The sequence below is a fragment of the Alosa alosa genome, chromosome 24 (genome assembly GCF_017589495.1).
Source record: "Alosa alosa isolate M-15738 ecotype Scorff River chromosome 24, AALO_Geno_1.1, whole genome shotgun sequence".
In the NCBI taxonomy this organism is placed as follows: domain Eukaryota; kingdom Metazoa; phylum Chordata; class Actinopteri; order Clupeiformes; family Clupeidae; genus Alosa; species Alosa alosa.
In genome coordinates, this window is record NC_063212.1 from 15,636,060 (window position 1) to 15,655,812 (window position 19,753).

At 39.3% G+C, this 19,753-nt stretch overlaps 1 protein-coding gene and 2 long non-coding RNA genes across 3 annotated transcripts in view; all 3 read right to left on the reverse strand.

Annotated features, from left to right (window-relative positions):
- Positions 1-19,753, reverse strand: part of LOC125289084 (basement membrane-specific heparan sulfate proteoglycan core protein-like) — a 947,802-nt gene that overhangs the window by 923,422 nt on the left and 4,627 nt on the right. The window lies entirely within an intron of this gene.
- On the reverse strand, positions 2,724-7,171 carry LOC125289251. The gene is made up of 4 exons (XR_007192597.1): positions 6,878-7,171; positions 5,078-5,172; positions 3,729-3,788; positions 2,724-3,016 (listed from the first exon to the last, which is right to left on the reverse strand). It is a non-coding gene; the product is annotated as an uncharacterized LOC125289251 (long non-coding RNA).
- Positions 16,834-18,671, reverse strand: LOC125289256. The gene is made up of 6 exons (XR_007192602.1): positions 18,646-18,671; positions 18,387-18,481; positions 17,914-18,000; positions 17,743-17,805; positions 17,551-17,608; positions 16,834-17,399 (listed from the first exon to the last, which is right to left on the reverse strand). It is a non-coding gene; the product is annotated as an uncharacterized LOC125289256 (long non-coding RNA).

A 19,753-nucleotide genomic window follows, 5' to 3' on the forward strand; every position in this document is an offset into this window, starting at 1 on the left:
GGAGGCAAACATACGCAAAAAAATGGTCATCCTAGGCCCTACGGTTCTCAAGATATTCACAGAAAACTCTGTTGGTGTACGGTCACTAAATGTACACATAAATTATTTTATTGTAAGGCCCCCCATGAACAGAAGTTCACGAAACTTGGCATGCATTCGGAGGGTGTCATAATGATCCTACACTTTCACTTTCGTGAGTTTTGACCATGTGAGCCAGAGATATTGTGATGAAAACACCTAATTTTTTGCTTTTTAATTTTTAACTAGGTGGCGCTTTACATGAAATAAGTGGTAAGGTAAAAATTGAGGGGGGCTACAGATCAAAACGAAAAACAATGGTTCCATGCTATCCCTGTGGGGCTACATGCCCACCAAGTTTCCTGCACCCAATCTGACTAAACCTATATGACCGCCGCTTCGCTGCGCGCCGGTCATAATAACTTGATGGATTAATGAATGGATGAATAGTGTAGAATACCATAAGTATCTTTGCTCTACCTTAAGCATATTTTCCATGATCAAAATAAGTTCCGCCTACCTGACATATTGCTCCAAAGACTTTGAAGTCGAACTAGTTTTTCCAGTACTTTTACATCAAATTCAACATCAATACAAATAAGACTTTAAGTATAGTCATTGATCAAATATAGAAACAACAACAACAACAACATGTGGGCTGCATGGGCATAGGTTTAGATAGGGACCATGGTGACTAGTCACCATCAATATTTTGAGATGACAAAATTGTCCCCACCAATAATAGTGAACTCCTTTGGGCTGTTTAGACTGATTTCCGATGGCCAGGACGACAGTAAAAGAAATGCTGTCATTTGATTGGCTGAAACCGAAGGGGGCTAAGTTATCAGGGCTGTCTGACAATACATACCCAAAAATGAATGGGAATTAATTTAGCAGGAATCCAATGCATTTCACTGCTTGCATCATTGCTGTGAAGACATGGGTACTTTTTTTTTTTTTAATCTCTATCAAGACTAGAATTCCTTGTGTGAAAAAGTTGAAAATATATAATGAATATGAATGTTCCTATAAGTGAATTCTGAAATTAACTGCTAGGGGAAATGGATTGAGCTGTACTATGTTATAATACTATGTTAACTTTACTTTCACTTTCACATTATTTTTCACTTATTTCATCTCCTATAACTAGCACATTTTAGCCAATTCATGCATAACATAGGTATTTGGGATTATGTCAACTTCAAAAGGTGCAAGTACACATAAAGTATATATATAAAAAAGAAAGAATACCCTCATCAGGTTAACTTCAGACGCTTAAAAGAAAAAAAGAAGGGGAACGACAATAACTTATAACTTAACAACATCATGGCAGCTAAACCAGAGCCAAGAAGGCCTACATACAGTACCTACCATTCTATAAAGAAATGTCATAATGTATTAGTTGTTATCCATATTGGTATAAGCATGAGTACAATGCATTCCAAACATTTCTTTCACACTTTTCAGTCATTAAATATCCTACATGGGAAGCAGTCAAGCCAGCACAGAGGTTTTCTGCCAGACATATGTTATTGAAAAGAAAACAACAGAAAGCCTCTCATGATGATTGATAAGTTTGTTGTCTCTTCTAACATATAATTTGCTTATTGCATTCCACACTAACATGCCAGAGGTACAGGAACATACTGAAAGATTTTCTGCACAGCCTAAATGTTATAGGCTACACATTGAGTAAATTTGACCTTTTCAGCTCAGTTTATGCTGACAGACTAACAGTGCTTGTCTAGATAGATAGATAGATACTTTATTGATCCCAAAGGGGAAATTCAAACTATACTATTTTTAGTCTATACTGTTTCTACATGATTGCATGAAAAACATTTATTGGATGTGATTTTCATGTAGGTGTCTATGTGACACAATCAACATTTATGTATTCTTGAAAGTCTGGTTCTTCTTTCACTGTCAAAAACCCATGAAGAGAGATTCGCTAGTGTGAGGAGATCAACTCAGCTTGATTTTCTGCACACCATAATGCTGTCCGTCAGATAGTCTACAATACAGATCAGTTGTCAGATAATATCGATATGTTTTACTTTCTTACATTCAGCTCTTTGGTGTTTTAAGGTTACATAACATGTATGACTTTCCATTACCTTCCAGATAACCAAAGTTGTGTTGACAAGACTGTGTTGCTGCCTGAAATCAACAGTTTATTGAATTGTGAGGATGTAAAAGGTGAATAAACATCATTCCTATTGTTGTTACAACATGCTCTATAACACATATACAGTGGTAAATATACATCTGATTTCAGCAGGATAATATTGTAGGTTTGCTGCAATTGATTCAGTAATCCAAAATCTTTACCGTGCCATCAATATGTTGAGCCATTTTTATTTACGAGCTGAACCAATGGCTGATTCCACAAATACTTTCTTTTTCTTGTTTGATATAAGAATGTGGTAATATCTAAATTTACTGGTAAAATCTGAATGTCCTGTAAGGTAGTCTATGGATTCATGCCCTCTAGTGCTCAGTTTGATGCCTGCTTCATCATTACAATATGATATATCATTACAACAGTCCCAGTCCTAGCCCTATCCTAACTATTTCTCTGCCAAATTATTGTCATGTCTATAAAAAATGTAGGTCTAATATTTAAACTACAGATGACAGCCTGTTTTAGATAAATGCAAAGCTCATAGATAATGTACAAAAACACAACAAAGAGTCAGAACATCTACTGTATAGTACTTTATATCAATTTCACAGAGTAGACCAAAACGTAACATGTTAATTGACATGGTTTTGCCTTGTGCCAAAAACATTATAAAAACATTAATAGTATGTTCCAATATTAATTTAGTAAACTGAACATAATTGACACATTCATAAGTGCTATATTAGCATACTAAGACGACTTAACAAAATGCTACAACAGCACATTTAGTTTGAGGATCTCCACACAGTCAGTCAGACTTCATTTCTCTGGGCTTCTGCTGAGGAGCCATAACTTCATATATGTGTTTGTCATCTAGAGAGATGGAAAAGGAAAGTGATCAACCATTAGAAATGACTTAATTTATTTGTAATGAGTCTTCTGATGGGAAACAGGCAGATGTAAAAACACAATGAATAAGAAGTCCCTGTGTTGCTACATACAGATAACTGTAACTAGCAAAATGTCTTTATCAAGATGAAGTGGGAGACTACGAGAAAGGTTTACATATTAATATAACTTGTCATAGCAATAGCATTTTTATTGTTGATGTTGTCGATGATGAAGTGATTATTACTTATGAGTTATGACTATATTGTATATTAACAAACACTATGTATGTGGAAATACCTATCAAACTAACATTTAACATTAGGCTACTGTGTCACACAGTGATCATATTTGACATTTCATGTATGTGGTACCTCTTTCTCAAGATGATGGGGAAACTAGCATTTTAAAAAAGTTTATATTCACTTATTCTTAGAAAGCACCATAACAATGCCAGGTTTTAAAAAAAATTACCCCATACCCCTTACAGGCAATTATAGTGTGACTACACCATTCTACATTAGAACAGTATTCTGAATGATTTTTTTTTTTAACTGCTTGTAAATATACTGTTACAAACCATTATGTACTATATGCTAAATAGTAAAATATCATATGTTCTTGGTGCTGGTGAGAAATCCTAAAACTTTCCAAAAATCCATATCTAATAAAAATTTAAAGTTACAAACAAACTCACTTGATTGCTGAGGTACACTCTCTAGGTTGATGTTTGCATAGGTATGTGTAGTATCTACAACTGGAAGAGAGTTCAGAGTTCACTGGTAATGATTTCACATGCAAAAGTACTATTATGAGAAGTGCATTACTATTATTATTTTCATGTAGGCAATTTGACTTTCACAATGATAATATAATGTTCCTGGGGGGTATTCCATCAACCTCGCTAATCAGAAATAGCCTGGCTTGAACTAGCGTAGACTTTCACTTGGGGCTGAAGCCGTTCCATTAACTCAAGTTAGCGGCATCTTGGCCTCGTTTATTCAAGCGAGGTTTAGTTCAGCTTCATCTCTTCTTGTGCACAAGGTAGAAAAGTAGACCAAAACAGTAGATTGACGAAAAGACGATGTCGTAAAATTAAGACAATACTAGACGATTTCTGTTCGATAGGCAAGCGCCATCTACAGGATTTTCATCGAAAGTCATGAAATTTAACATCGAGAGAAAAAAATAGATTGCCTACAGAAATTGGAGAATAATGAAAGCATACATTTAAAACAACAATGCTAATGGTTTGAAATCAATTGCGAGTTTGATTGGCTTCACTCTTGAACACATAGACTATACAGTCTATGCTTGAACAAGACGAATGAATGAATAAATAGTTTAAAATCAAAAACAACTTTGGCATATATTCAAAACTATCTATAGCCGTAAGTGATGCAGAGTAGCACGATTCCTAGAACCACACGCATGTGAAGTTAAAACATTTTTAATCGTATAATCTTCACACATTCTTTGGAGCAAGTGAATGTGTAAATCTGCTAATCAAATATAAGCAGCAGTGTGCAAAGGTGTCAAAGGTTAGGTTTGGACATGAAAGTTTGTAGGGCAAATACAGGTGATTGTTAAGGCATCAAACAGGTTCACTAAAAAATGGAACCATCAATTTTTGGACTGAGTGATTTTCCGACAAAATGATTGTTTTTTTTGCAACACAGCTTAATTTTGCCTTGTCAAAAACAAAAGTTTAATATTAACCTGCTATCTAAGATACCCCTTGTTGTTGAATATAATATGATGCTTATACTTGGTTAGTTTTTTCTGTTTGGCATAAATTCCCATGGTTACCAAGAACCATCTGGGATTCACTGATTGTTTTTTTAACCTCATTAATGGAGCAGGTTAATTCTCACTAAAATTAACCCTCATTAATGGAAGACTCACCAAAATCGAAATAATCCAGGTTTGGCCTTTAGCGAGGTTGATGGAATACCCCCCTGGTTATTGTAAGTAGCTATGGACGAAAGTATCTGCTAAGAACAATAACCATAATCATAACCATTTGAACTTGCATGTGTGTCTTACCTCTACCCATTGTCATATATTTTGACTGGGCTCCATTGCTTTCTGCAGGCTGACTCCTGTCAGGACTCTGAGAGGCGTTCTGGAGTTGTTGACCACTAGAGGAAAACATCAAAAACAAAAACAAAACATTTTGTGTGTTTGCAAACTTTGCTGCTTCTGTAGTTGAGGTCAGAGGAGATGACGCTAATGTTTTATTTGTGGGAGAGACTAATGTGTAGACTAGCCTGTCAACAGACAGTGTTACAATTTGTCACTCACAAATTTCAATGCTGGCTACCACCGTTACCTTTGGTAACAAAAAAACAACAAACAAAACAAACAAACAGAAAATGTTACCTTTGGTGCCCTATCTTGCCCATAAGATGATTATCTTTATAACATCAGATTTTAATTGCCACCAGTGGTTAAAGTGGGATTTGGCAGGTGGGGGAACCCTAAAATCCAGTGTCGGTGCAACGGGGAAAAATGACTCACAGTTGGACAACATATTGAGTATCGTGGTGTAGCAATACTTTTTGGACAAGAATTGATAGCTTCTTGGTCACCTCTGTACACACGGAAATTAACTTACCATTTATTTTGGGCTATATCGGTGGTATGAAAGAATATATTCATTATTAATTTATCTAAGGTGCCGTGTCGTCGTCGTCCCCACCCACACACACACACACACACACACACACACACACTTTAACCCCTGCTTGCCACATCTGGAAAGTGCCACAATTTGCACACCCGCATGCAGTCCATATTTTCTATCAATTTTCACTTACTCAGAGACTATTATATTACTATTATAATAACTACTTCTATTTATTGGGAAACTGTTGGTGCCCCCTCCAGCACAGTGTGTGATGCGCGTAGTGGGGGTGACAGCACCGCTCTGCACAATAACAAACAACGTCTCAAAACATTGTGACTGCATCACAAAAGTGGAAACACAAAATGTCTGTCACTGTCAAATATTTTGGCCATGACAGTTCTGTGTGCAATGATACCTCCTATTCCTCTGAGACTTGGTTAATATATTTAAAACATCTGTGAAGGCCTCTGTGGGCATGCTGGTATGACAATAAATTATCAAGCAAACTACACATTACCAGAGGGGTATTTCACAAAGGCAGAATTAAGACATCCAAGATAAGTGATAAAGCGAGGTTTGACATAGCGCTGTCTGGTCATCCTAGCTCAACTCGTTTCACTAATGCCAATCCAGGATGAGTAGGAGCGATGTGTGCGCATTCTCGTTTCTGCTCCAAAGTGCCCACGGTTGGAATAAAAAAGAAGCGGAAAATAGCGTCATTCACACAAAGTGAACAACCGCTTTTGATATAGACTAATGTCGTGGGTGGCTATGGACAATGGTGTATTGGGCTTGAGTACTGGGTACTGATGTTATATGGTGTATATCCTGTTTAATGTTTACTGGCTGATTGTTGATACAATGACCATTTTGTGTATGATTGACTGTATGGTGACTCGTGATGGGACTGTTGCTTTTGTGTTGATGAACTAAACTGCGATCGTGTGGGACACCTGACTAATTGCCAATGATGTACGATTGCTTGATGGGTCTGAAATGAGCTCTGGAAAGGGATAGGTTCTCCCTCTCCATAAAAAGGGCATTCTGAAATGATGGGGGGAGAGGGATCGCCGGCTGACTGGGGACGTGCGACGCCGCTGGCTGTGTGGACCTACTGGCAGGCGGCCAACGGAGCAACGCCGTGGTGACTCAATGATTCAACGCGAGCTAAGTATTCTAAAAAGGGATGTGATTGTTGCGATATTGTGCATTTGTACCTGTGTGAAGAGCCGTGGTGCACAGCGGCTTGTGTCTGATTACAGCTGTTTTGCAGCGGGGAAGTGTTGCTGGAGGAGGCCAACAGCTGACGAGGGGCTACACATTGGGAGAGGTGTGTGGATAGCGACGGGTGATCCGATCAACATCTTGGACCTGCGACGAACAGCACGTGATCTAAAAAGCTTTTTCAGCGCTCTCTAAAGGGAAGTCCTTTTTCTTAATCGCTTGATATTTAGCTCGTAACCTCTGCCTATTGCTCGGTGAAGGCGACGACTAAGCCACTGTTTGTTTGTTCCGCTTTAGCCGTGGGGGCGGAGCCTGAACCACTACGCCTGCAGCCGTCGACAAGGGAGCGTTCGCTGAGGCCGGAACTGCACAACGCGGCCCATTGTCCTCACTGGAGGCTGGACTGTGAACTTGGGTTGGTGGCCTAAATTGTGGGGGACTAAACATTTTATTTGGCTGCCCCGAGCTTGGACTGTTTCTTTTATACTAGTCGGTGGGGACAGCCGACCAGTACGGACAATTTTTACTCCGGGACTGGGGAGGGGACTTGTGGGCTACTGGGGGTGTTTCAGAACCAGCTGCTGCCGAGGTTGGGGGGCTTCCCCATCCCCCCCCTTTGTGTGGATTGTGTCACTAGTGTGCATTGCTATTTGAACTAAGTTGGCTGAATTTGAACCGATTGCGTGATTATTGCTGTGATCTCCTGAAGTGTCTCCTGTGGGTGAATGCACTGTGTGTGGGGGTGTTCAACCTGCCTAGCCTAGTGACTGTTAGCCGGGTGTGTGACTGCCCCTAGTGGTGCCATTTTCTATCAGTCTGCTGACCTCCAGTCCTGTGTGCCTTTGTATAAATAAATAAAATAACAATCTAAATTAAACTTTGTTGCATGTGTCTTGGGTGGATCTGAGGCCTGTGTTCTGGGGAAGTTGTAGCCCCTCGTGCACGACACTAACAATGAAGTAAAGTTATATTCTTTTTGGAATGGGGGAATCATGGCTATTTCTGTAAAACAGCAGAAGTAGGCGTGGTAGACCAACTGAATGCAAATTTACGGATGCACCCATGTGTGAGTGCTTCCTTGTGTCGGCACGCAACATCATCAAGAAAGCGCTTGCCACTGCAAAGATGCACATAGTATGATATACCTTAATATTACAGTTGAAAATACCTTTGAAAACTTGCCCCTCCACTTCCAATCAACTACAGTAGGCTATTCATCAAATGTCTATCAATAAAATCAGCAATGAGTACCTAGGGCTATGTTAATATTTATAAGGCTATCACAATTAAAACTAGATGTACCGCAGAGCGGTACAAAATATGACCGCCGCCCAGTCCAGCACATTTTTTCCACAAAAATAAATCACGCTGAAATATATATGATTCTAACTGTCTCACTAAATTGCATTATCCACACTCAATTCTCACTGGTATCTGCTAGACAACAAGTACCAAAACATGATTAGTTCATAGATTTCACATGTAAAATTCATTTTATACAACCCCACCTCCATCTTGCCTGTTCAGAATTCTGAGAAATTCTTGAAATGTGTGCATGTACATGTTTATGTTATGTGTGTGTGTGTGTGTGTGTGTGCCTGCGTATGTGCCTGTGCATGCATGTGTACATATGTCTACTGTGTGAGTATGTGTCATAAGTATGATTACTGTGAATGTATGTGTGTGTGTGTGTGTATCTGTTTGTGCAAATGTGTGCACATGAAATGGGTTAACATGACTCCTGGAGGCAAACATACAGAAAAAAATGGTCATCCTAGGCCCTACAGTTCTCAAGATATTCACAGAGAACTGTGTCTGCCCTACCCTCCTTTCGGGGGGTCCAGTCCAGCGGGGGGCTACGGATCAAAAAGAAAAACGACGGTTCCATGCTATCCATGTGGGGGTACATGCCCACCAAGTGTTGTGTACCCCGGTCTTTCAGTGTCCCGGGAATCCTTGTTGGTGTACGTCACTAAATGTACACATAAATTATTTTATTGTAAGGCCCCCCATTGACCAAAAGTACACAAAACTTGGCATGCATTCGGAGGGTGTCATAATGATCCTACACTTTTAATTTTGTGCAGTTTTGACCTTGTCAGCCAGAGACATTGTGATATTGCTTTTTAATTTTTAACTAGGTGGTGCTATACATGAAATAAGTGGTAATGTGATGGGTTGACATGTCCTCTTAAGACCAACATACATAAAAAAGGTGGACCTCCTAGGCCCTACGGTTCTTGAGATATTCACAGAAAACTGTCTCCGGCCACCTACAGGCCAGTTGGTGTATTGTAACATAAATTAATTTATTGTGTGGCCCCCCATGAACGGAATTCCACAAAACTTGGCGTGCATACAGAGGGTCTCATAATGATTCTACACTTCCAATTTCGTGCAGTTTTGTGTTTAAAGGTGCCATGTGTAAGAAGTGAGGTAAAAATATCCAAAAAATGGCGGACATTACACATGGCACCTTTAACTAGGTGGCGCTATACATGAAATTAGTGGTTATGGAATGGCTTCGCTGCGTGGCGGTCATAATAATAACCATATAGTAGTAGGCAGACTGTCTGTTTTAGTAAATAGTTTATAAATGGAATAAAGCTCCTTAAAATTAACACGGAGGTCTGATGTGAATGACAGCTAGCTGAACCAATAAGACCACATAATTACCATTAGAATTAACTTAGCTTGGCTGTTAGCCTGGTCGGGACCAGGCTACAGTAGGTGCAGAGAATAAATCCCCATGGTAACTTATGTGCCATCTCTTTTGTGAAACCAAGTCAAGGCTAAATTCATCCAGGATAACCTAAAAATCCCAGATTAATCCCTTATCTAGGTTTTGTGAAATACCCCTCTGGAGGTGTTTGTGGGGAAAAAAACAACACTTACTGCATTGATGTGTCTGTAACCGGTCCTGCTGTGAAACAAGAGGCAGGCAATAAATACTTCTATTTGTAGACGTGAGACTCTGATAATTGCGATAAAACGGTTGGCACTCCTGTAAACACGACTTTTGAAGTAAATGTACCTTGCGGTTTCTTGAAGCAATGCAGCCAAACCAAGATTCTAACCAAGGCAAAGATTATCACCAGGGCAACTATCACATCCATTGCTATTAGGTTGGCAGATTCAGAGTTTGAGGCTGAAAGTGAAACTGTTTATAGTTGTTATTCATGTCATTGTTTTGCTCCAGACCACTGCATATGGGATTATTTGAGTTTTACCCTTTATGTGAATCCAGCTCTCTGGTGACTCTCCTCTCTCTGGGTTGCTGCACTTATAGAGGCCTTCATGTGACTTTGAGACTGCAGGGATGGTCATCTCTCCTGTGGTGGAGGTCTGCAGGAGTGTCCCATCTTTATAGAAGTCAGCACTGATGTTTGATGGCTGGTAGCGATATCTACAGCGCAGAGACAGAGGATCTCCCTCAGTCACAGGATGGACAGGACTCTCCAGGATCACATTGCCATCTGCACAGAGCACAATGGTGATATGTTTAAATTAATAATTTACAAAAAACTATTTATAACATGATGCAGAATGTAAATTACTGTATTTTATACATGCAAAATTCATAAAACAACAGGGACATATATAGACACGTTATTTTTGTGCCTACAAATGATTTTACTGTACTAATAAAAAAAAAAGTCTCTGAGGCTCTCATTTACTATTAAATCACAAATCACAAAGGTAAAAGGGACACCAACCATCATGAACTTACTGTGCACTGTGATGTTGACAGGATTACTCTGCTCTCCAGACTCAGACTGACACCAGTACACTCCACTGTCTGATGGAGATGCTGAGTTGATGCTGCAGCTGGATCCTTTTTCTGATCTCCAGTCAGTGGGACACAGCTCACGCAGCGTTTGATCTGAGAACGATCTCAGATTCCATCCCTTCCCACTCCCCTCACAGCTCAGGGAGAGAGAACTGTAATCAAAATGTTGATTTCTATTGGGACTGACAGTCAGAGTAGATGGAGGAGACAGACCTAAGACAAGGGGAGAATTAGATTAGATTAGATGAACTTTATTGTCCCAGAAGGGAAATTTGTCTTGGGCATACATTGCTACATACAGCTGCTTACAATACAAAACATACACAAGTTCAACGCCCCATACCACATAAAAGACAACAGGAATGAAATAGAGTAAGCACAGAAGACATAGGGATCAGTACCTCAATCTCTAAGCAGAGATGAAGGTATAGATTTGAGATTAGAGTTAGGTTAGGTTAGGGTTAGGTTTTTTTTGTTTATGGAAAAGGGTTAGTTAGTTTTTGGGTTTGGGTGTTAAATGATTCTCCATCCAGGTTAGGGTTAGAGGAAGTGCTGTGGTTGGTTATGAAAAAACTGGATTCTGGAGCTGGAGGCAGAGAGACTAAGTATCAATGTGATAGGTGTATCTGTGTGTGTGTATTGTATGTGGTGTGTGCTATATAAGTGGGGGCATCCATGCATGAGTTAAAGACCAGAAGTTTAAGCCACCGGTTCGAAAAGAATGACCTATTGATCAGTGTGAATAGAGTACCCAGGGCTGGGTATATGACCGTCCTCATAAATAAGATGAGGGCATATGTAAAACATATATCTGTGTGTGTGTATCTGTATGCACTATGTGTAGTATGGGTGAGTTATGTTAGGTTAGGGTTGGGTTAGGTTAGGTTAGGTTAGGTTAGGATAGGATAGGATAGGATAGGATAGGATAGGATAGGATAGGATAGGTTAGGTTAGGTTAGGATAGGATAGGTTAGGTTAGGTTAGGATAGGATAGGATAGGTTAGGTAGGTTAGGTCTTCAGAGGAGAATTTTACATTTTGCAGTAAAACAGAAATTGTAAAGATTGAGACCCAGAGAGGCTGAGGTTGGCTGAACTCCGTGTGATAGGCTGGCTCTCCTCTCTCTGCTCTGCACACATAAACCCCTGTGTGTCTAAGAGCAGCAGGGCTGAGAGTGTAGGAGCCTCCAGCTCCTCTGATGCTTTCTGACATCTCTAAATAATAACCTCTCGTCCTATGAATGACATGAAACAAATCCGGTATGTAGGGGGCAGTCTTGTACCAGTGGAATCTCCAGCCTGTAGTGGAGCCTCTAACCTCACAGCTCAGAGTCACTGAGTGTCCTTCAGTCAGCCAGGTCTGTGGAGGTCCTCTAAGAACTGGCATGGGTATTTCTGTGTGTTGTCAGTATATGATTTTAAACAAAAGGATGGATGCCATGTCTTAAATATATGGCAAAAAGCATAAAAACTATGTCTATCAACTTCACAAGTGAATGCAAATTCATTGTAACTGCACTATTACAGGCCTATCACAAAAAGTTACAGGCTACTCTTTTTTTAATCTTGTTCATTTTTTGTTTATAGCCTTGTACTTGGGGGCAGCCGTGGCCTACTGGCTAGCACTTCGGACCTGTAACCGGAGGGTTGCCGGTTCGAACCCCGACCAGTAGGCACGGTAACAAGACACAGCAAAAATGTAGCCTGGGTGTTCCCATGCTGCCTTGCGCGCGATTTGATTCATGCTGCTAAGGCAGCCTGGAGACCATGGAGCAAATTTTCGCCTGAGATAGGGGACCAATCACAGAACAAGGGGGAAAACAAGACAATGATGAGCTATGTACAGACGCATTTGATAGACATCCGTGGCACCCAATAAACGGATCTGGGCATTTTTTTCAAATACGAGAAAATTAACGTTTGGTTCCCAGACCACGTCTCATTGAGAAGTGGTGGCGCTAGCCAGGCTAGCAAAAATGTACAATTCTTAAACATAACAAAAAGCATAAATCCTCACCCACCTGATACTGTAACTCTGACAGCTTCACTGATCTCTGATGTCTGTTGGTCCCTACTCAATAATCCTCTGCATGTGTAGTCACCACTGTGGAACTGATCTGCACTATACACAGTATAATTCTGCCCTGAATCGTCTGGATTTGGGAGAACAAGTCCATTTATATACCAGCTGTACTGCCAGTCCATGTATTGGACTCCCTGGATGTCACACCTGAGGATGAACATGTTTCCACTGAAGATGTCTGTCGAGTTGGGCAGGAGGGTTGCAATTGCTTTAGGCCTCACTGCCCAATAATAATAAGAACAGCGTCAATACAAACGTGTATGTTTACAGTTTTTGATTCAGTGACAGAAAATGGAATGGTAGATAATAACCAACTCACCTGTGATGTTCACCCACACTGCATTGCTGTACTGTGTGTAGTCGCGTAGATATCTTGCTCTGCACCAGTACTGTCCTCCATCAGAGACCTTAACAGAGCTGATGCTGTAGGAGTTTCCATCAGTCTGGGCTACAGGATAAGAGGTCTGTGTGTCTCTGTACCAGTAGAATCTCCATCCAGTAGACTGGTCCATGTCACATTTCAGGGTAACTGAGTTTCCAGTGAATACTGGTGCCACTCTGCTTGAACTCAGTGAAGGTCCCCCTGGATATTAATAAAACATGTCATCATTACGTCATCGTTTTAAAGTAAGGGAAGTTAAATAAAAACACTTAAAGCCACACAGGTACAGAGTAAAAATTTAAAACTTGAATCACCTTGTGTAGATCCAAAGTTGATTTCAGCACTTATGACTGATTTGTAAGGAGAGGGATGACAGAAAAAAAATGTAGTCTCAGTAATTAGGAGAAATCTTGCAGAGGAAATATCATTGTCAGTATTTGAGCATAGAAATTGACTTGAATTAAAAAGATGGGTGTAAAAATATTGAATGAGGACACATGTACACCCCCCATTCCCCCTTCGATCTGCATGCATCCATTTCAGTTTTCACTTTTAAAAACAATCCTGAATCTGACCTCTGGTTCATTCACAAAGTATACGATAATTCAAGAGTCTCTGTATCAAAAAGTTGCGTTTAACAGATCGTTCTGATCCGTGGTTATAATTGACTGATTTTAAAGCCTTTCACTGTCAAAGCAATAAACATAAGAACAATTGTACACCTGTGACTATATTACATCAGTATACTACACTTCATTACATATACGTACATAAACATACAATCTAATTAATACATGCATATGCAAAAACACACATACAATATGTGTGTGTCAAACTCACGGAACAGCAGAAAAAGTTGACGTGGTTCCATGTTGTCCTCTCTGTGTCTTCTCCCTTTTCCTGAATTGCTGTCTGTTAGTTTACCACAAGTGTGGTTGCACATATCACATCTATCCCCTGCATGAATGATCACCTCTTTCTTTTGCTCTTGCTTGAATTAGATTTATGTACCGTATGTGGAATTGTAGCCTATGTGTCTACAGATACATATCTTTTAACTGTGTTTTTTTTTAAATTTTGTACATGTGACAGTTTACCTTGCTGTGTTTTTGAAAGGTAGTGCTAACTAAGAGAGGACACACATTCTACACTAATCAAGTAGTGTGGCTCTACTACTATCACTATGGTTACAGAGGTGTTTGCATGCATCACATCTTTTACATCACGCCATCTTTCTCACATGGGTTTAGTAAACTACACTCACAGGTCCAGTCTCAAGAAGAGTCACTGTGCAGAAGGATTTCAATCCAGTCTGTGCAGTCCAACTTTCCGTTTGTTCACTTCCATATTTGGACATGATCTAATAATGTACATATTACAGTTTTTGAAATGTATGCAAAACAAGCTGATACCATGTTAGTTTGAGGTAAGTTTACATGTAGATGAATATGTCTGCATCCTGTCACCAGAAAACCACAGACAACTCTTAGCTGGAGTTTAGAGAAGTTTTTATTTATGCAATGCTGTTTCAAAAGGGGTACATATTTCATCATGAGAACATCCCACAAATACTTCTATATTTATCAATTATGTATTTTTAAAGGCTTGTTTTTAAACTTTACACACAGTTATGTGAAGAATTAATGAATCAAACAGATTAAATGGCTACTTCTCCTGATGTCTTTCTTAATTTAACACACAGCCATCCAGCATGTCAAAATCTCACTGAAACATGTGTGATGTAAGACAAGATGGACTCATTTTGGTTATTGCGTGTGAATGTGCAATCAAGACCTTAAACTGTGTAGCAATTCTCAGTCTTTTTGCATCATCAAAAACCTCATGTCCCCATAAAACATGTTCCTTCACTTAACACATCACATTCATTTCATAAAGTCATCATGATATTTTCCGACATGTTGATAAATAGAGGAGTGTATTAAGATCTATGTGGATGTAATTATCAATACAACAGTGATATGTTTGTGGTGTATGCTGAAAATATTCCTCTGATGGCCAGCAAGGTGCTATACAGCAGATGTAAAAACGGATAGTTGGGAAACAGAAAGCAGAAAGCTTCAAGTCACTTAAAAGTAGGTTGTAGTACAAGGCCAGGACTATTTAACATCTATTTTCTCTTTGTCATTTTAATATTTCCTCTGATCTGCATTGCTTCATTAAATGCGTATTCAGCAGAGCAAGTTAATATTACCTGTGAAATATGAAGCAATGTTTGAGATACTCAGAGTGCAAATATGACTGGCTGACATAACTGACATCTGAAAAACAAACTAGAGATACTGTAAATGCAGATAATTCACATTCTGTTGTGGGGTGGAAGCGAGAGAGAGATTGTACTCTGTCACAGGCATACATGAGGTCACTGTGTAGAACTATTGATAACTACTGTTGAAGTCACAATATCATACTAATAATAACACTAATACTTTTTAAAGTATATTTTTTGGGCTTTCTGCCTTTATTGTGACAGGACAGTTGTTGTCCATGATACCATGCACCTTAATTAGATTCCCAAGGCCTTTGGGAATAAAAACAGCCCCACAATAGCACAGCCCCTCCACCATAATTCTCATTAGGTATGAGGTTCTTTTCAGTATATTCTTCTATGTACGCCAAACACACCTAAAGTGTTCGACTCACGAACCGAGAGCGGCACTGAGGCCACAGGACACCAGCTTTATTCCAACAGCAATTAACACGGAGCCACGTCCCTCATTAGCCACCAGAACTCTCCAGCTCCTCCTGCGGATCGAAATACAATAGACATATACAAGTACAAACAGCAATATGCCTAGTACTCAAGAGCACCATACAGGCAGAGGGAGGAAGAGGCATAACGCTTGACAGCACAGCAAAGCCGGGGCGTCACACTAGCCAAAGAGCGCAATTTTCATTTCATCTGACAATAGACCACACTTCCAGACAAAGTCACTGTACCATTCAGTAACTCCTGCTGTTTACATTGGTAATTAAATGACTGGACAGGTGTTTACCTGGCATGCCCTCTAAATAAGCAGGGAGGGCACTTTTGAAGATTGTTTGGGGGACTTGGTGATGAAAGATGACACCTTTATCTGTAATTCACCGATAGATAGATAGATAGATAGATAGATAGATAGATAGATAGATAGATAGATAGATAGATAGATACTTTATTGATCCCCAAGGGGAAATTCAAGATTCAATAGCGGTCCTTATGGAATTTTTTGCCTATCTTACCATGGGGGTGTATAATGTAACGTATACCATGGGTCTTTGTCTAAGCATGTTTGTTACATTTCCAGTTGATTAGAACCTTTTAATTATTGTTTTAACTGTAAATATAGGCATTTTCAACAAAGTACCTAGTTTTTATAGACATTCCCTGACTTACAAATGTCAACACACTTTCTTTTTATTTAAATTTAGTGTATTTTCTTGTCTTTCTGATTTTGAAAAATGACAAGAGGATTTAGCCTCTGTGTCACTTTATTTGCATACCTTAGTGAAAAACAAAGTAATGAACTACCTCTGAAAGTTCACAGACACTCTGATTAACTTAACAAAGTTGAAATGATAGGGAAATGCTTCTGTTTTTTTGGTTCAGGTTTTGTATATAAGATTTTCTAAGGATAATTGGGAGCAACGTGTTTTAATTAAACATATTTATTTCTGTATGAGATCTTTTTTCTCAGAATAAATGTTCTTCCCTTCAAGGATGGATTTTTCCTTGTTGTTTTCATTGTGAATATATTAAAATGACATGTGAGTGTGTGTGTGTGTGTGTGTGTGTGTGTGTGTGTGTGTGTGTGTGTTTGCATGGGTGTTTGCATGGGTGAGTGGGTGTGCTTGTGGAACAGACCACCACACCAATCATGTGACATGATAATTATTTGAACCTGATAATGAATGATGATGAAAATAATACATAACTAACCCAGAGCATCTACATTCATAATCCAAAGCAGTAAGGTCTGAAACCCCCAGAGAAGCTAAAGTATATAGTGGAAACAGGAAGAACACTGAAGCCCCATCAGAGCTGAAGTGCACTACAAAGAGATCAGAGCCCTCTTTTAAATAAATTCCATTTGAATACAGAGGGACTGAGGAACTGAGTCCTTTTTGTTTCGGTCTACCTTTTGGTCCACTTTTAAAGGACTGAGTTTGGTTCTTTTAAATTCAGGTTTTGTGTGGCCCAGCTAAAAGCTTTTTGCCGAAACATTACTCCATCGAAGAAATTCCTGTTTCATGTCCTTGGAGACCTGTGAAATACAGTGATAGATATTGAGATAGTTACAGTTTAGGGCTGGTGAAACTGGCTAATATTACTAACATTTAAAAATCAAAGACAGACAGAGATTAATCACATCTGGATGAAGAATGTGTGAAAGCAAAAGAAATTAATTTTCATACCATTGGTTTCCCTGTCATAGCCATACATGAAGTCACTGTGTCCAGCTACCAGCTTCTCCTACAGGCAACATGCAAAGGTCTCATTTGGGATGTCTTATTTCAGCATCTCCATTTAACATACTGGATACATATCCAGTGTAATCATGTTTGATAGTGTAAACTTGATAGATATTTAAACATTGCTTATTTCACCTGCGTTATTCACGGTTTTGAGCTCTGAATACACAATAGCTGCCTCTGCTTCATGTCCTTCTTCTGTAGTTGAAGAGTGATACAATTCAAAGAGTTTATTTTACTATAACTGTTAGCCAAACAAATAAAATAAACATAAAAATATTGTGAGATTAAAAAATGTGGCTTTACTTTTCTTCCTGTTTTTGACATTCTCACTTGTGCCTTGTTGATCAATGGTGGCATAAGTAACATCACTCAGTCTAGCGTCAGCACCATCTATTGGGGAACCCAAAATGTTTTTGGTACTTTCCATGTACAGGTAACATACAGTACAATGATAGCCAGCATAGCCAGTGAGATTATCTTAACAATGACGGTCAGCAGTGAGAGTCCATGACACTATTAGTAAGCTGATATGTAAATACACTTGTGCTGCTCAGCTGTATTTGGTGGTTTTGACATTTACAGTCCCCAGGGACAAAGAAAATGTATATTGTAGATTTGTAATGTTATACCCAAACGCTAACAGACTCTCGGTGAGACCAGTGGTAAAAACTAATTCACTGCCATGAATTTTTCCTTTGTCTCCCACAATTTGGTTTTCTTTCTGTTTTTTTTGTTTGTTTTTTTTACTACAGTGAGACAAAACTCGATTAACTGACCACTGTGTAATGTGTAATATTCCTGTTGATCTTCTTCCTTTCCTCCACAGATGTGCTGGTCCTGATCCTGACTGATGTTATGCTGTTGCTGACCACTAGAGGGTGATAAAATACCTACACTGTGACTTTATGCATTTAACTGGAAAATTTAATGGAGCTGAGAAGATTAGATACAGGCTAAATAAAGATACAGGCTGAATGTTCAATATATGTTGAAAAAACGTTGTAACACCCTTAAATGTGTGTATTATACACTTACGGCAGTGGTGTTTGGTCCCAGGGCCTATTGTTAGAGAAGAAAAAGAAGATTTCAATGTCAGCCAAGTTTAACAAAAGTGCAACATACAGTATGTCACCAATCATGCTCATAGGATATTAGTCATGTGATCACCTGTTAAATTGTAGAAAGAACCAAAAGGCAACCATTTTGTCAAAGCTCAGATGAAGGCATCAAGCCGAAACACTTAGAGGAACCATATGTAAGATTGTGGCCAAAACTGGTACTGCAATCACTTTCAAATTACTGTAGAGCGGTGTATCCCCTCCCCCTCCCCCTGACTCGAGGTTGGCAACCCGGACGCCGAAACACTACTGACTTCGTGATTAGTAGATGGAGGGTGGCGCATCAGGCCAAAACACAATATGACATGACAAAACACAACAACATCAGTTGAGGGCTGCAACTTCACTTTTGAAATGGCAATATCCTGGCCGGACTGCTGTTGTCAGTGATATAATGATTTAAAATGAACATGATTTCATGGTGACATATCAGGGCCATTTTATGATTAATTGAAATACATTTCTTACATACGTTTTTTTTAGGATTTTTTTATTTATTTAAAAAAACGTAAAGCCATGTAAGAGTAAAGGCTTTTTATTTAATCCTGACTGCCTCAGACTTTGCTTTGAAACAATATGTCAGTGATTCTTGATGCCTCACCTTTAAGCTTCTTGAAACAATACATCAGGAGTATCATTGTGCCTGCAACCAAGATGAGTATTATTCCAACAACTACACCAACCATTTCTAGCTTAGATGGTCCAGGATCTAGTGTTAAAAGTGATAAGAAAAGTGAATATCGTTAATATATGTGAATCTGACAATCAGAGCTAATATATTTATTAGTGCAAACACATTAATTGTACCCTTTACTGTGATCCAGCTCTCTGGTGACTCTCCTCTCTCTGGGTTGCTGCACTTGTAGAGGCTTTCATGTGACTTTAAGACTGCAGGGATGGTCATCTCTCCTGTGGTGGAGGTCTGCAGGAGTGTCCCATCTTTATAGAAGTCAGCACTGATGTTTGATGGCTGGTAGCGATATCTACAGCGCAGAGTCAGAGGATCTCCTTCAGTCACAGGATGT